The sequence below is a fragment of the Sinocyclocheilus rhinocerous genome, unplaced genomic scaffold (genome assembly GCF_001515625.1).
Source record: "Sinocyclocheilus rhinocerous isolate Xijiao unplaced genomic scaffold, SAMN03320098_v1.1 scaffold428, whole genome shotgun sequence".
In the NCBI taxonomy this organism is placed as follows: Eukaryota; Metazoa; Chordata; class Actinopteri; order Cypriniformes; family Cyprinidae; genus Sinocyclocheilus; species Sinocyclocheilus rhinocerous.
Genome location: NW_015664017.1, coordinates 266,618 through 268,050, shown reverse-complemented (window position 1 = coordinate 268,050; position 1,433 = coordinate 266,618). Strand labels below are relative to the sequence as shown.

The 1,433-nt window shown below is 39.6% G+C and overlaps 1 protein-coding gene and 1 long non-coding RNA gene across 2 annotated transcripts in view; one reads left to right on the top strand and one right to left on the bottom strand.

Moving 5' to 3' along the window:
• The window catches only part of LOC107729333 (Kv channel-interacting protein 1-like), a 54,014-nt gene that overhangs the window by 49,469 nt on the left and 3,112 nt on the right, over positions 1-1,433 (bottom strand). The gene's annotated exons all lie outside the window — the stretch shown is intronic.
• Positions 635-1,433, top strand: part of LOC107729334 (uncharacterized) — a 3,214-nt gene continuing 2,415 nt past the window's right edge. Inside the window, exon 1 of the long non-coding RNA XR_001638567.1 lies at positions 635-740. This is a non-coding gene — a long non-coding RNA (uncharacterized LOC107729334). The remainder of the gene's footprint in view (positions 741-1,433) is intronic.

The window sequence follows — 1,433 nt, the reverse complement described above, 5'->3', positions numbered from 1 at the left end:
GTGTGTGTGTGTGTGTGTGTGTGTGTATATATATATATATATATATATATATATATATATTCTTTCTTTTTGTTACCATATCATTCTATGGCAGTAATGAAGTAGTATGCTAGTATGCGGTTCCGATGAGCATTTAAAAATATTTCGGGCTGATTTACATAACACAAAGCCAAAAATCAAAGAATGTTAAGAATGTTAATGCATTAAGAATGCATATATGGAGTGTGTAGGCTGTATGGATCCAAAGCAAAACATATATTGAATTTACAGTAATAACAGTATATGATTGCTGTATGTATCCAGTAGATGGCGGTATAAACTAGAAATAATGTATTTGAGTATAATCAGCCTCCCGTTGCGTTTACAGGCAGCCAAGGTGAGTTCAAGCTGTGAGTTTAAAGGTAAGATAATAGAGTGTAAGTAATGCGTGATTTCAGGCTTTCCCACTGACTGCTTGAGCACACACTTTCACATGTTCATGACAGAGCCCAGAGCACTTTATCAAATATAAAATATGTGCAAAACCACGGAGAATGAATTTCATGCATCAGAGAGGCTGGAATTGAAAAGAAAAATTGTTAGAAGTGAACGGTTTGCACTGTGAGTTTTACCGAAGCGGTGGTGAGGGAACGTTCACCTAAAATGATGAGAGTTTCTCCATGCTGCGGGAAAGGGACATGCTGGGTCAGGAATCATTAAGACCAGCAGGAGAACTGAATTCAGCGACAGAGATTGGAAAGGTATAGAAACAGGTTGAGTGTCTCTTCATCTTTCAGTCATACAGAGTTTAGTAAAGCATGTTTCCAAAGACATTCACGAAAAAATGTAATTGGTATTACTAACATGGTATTTTTTAAAGGACCCTAGAATGCCATATACATATTATATATGTAGTCAGCCAATCATTATTGGGGGGAAAAAACAATAATAACCAGCTGACTGTCCATTTTACCACTTACTACACACCTACTTAACCATTAGGCCTAGATAGATGGACAGAATGATAGATAGAACGATAGCTAGATAGCTAGACAGACAGACGGACAGTTAGACAGACAGACAGACACACACACACACACACACACACACAGCTGGGACTGGATGATATCTGCCATTGCCAGAATATCTCCTGAGGTTAGTGCACTTAAAAGGCTACAATGCAAATACAACTTCACACACTTTCAATGCCAGGAAATGAAATCACACCTCAAACACACACAGTCGCATATGCTGTTAAAGCCAGAGGCGTGATGTGTGTGCGTCCCTGTGGAGATGGACATAAAACACACACACACACACACATTCTGGACTGTCTGCTTCGGCTCAGGGCTCCACAGGGAGATATGTCAGAATCTGAGGAAATCACATTACTCCAGAGTCATCCAGTGTGTGTGTGTGTGTGTGTGTGTGTGTGTGTGTGTGTGTGTGTGTGT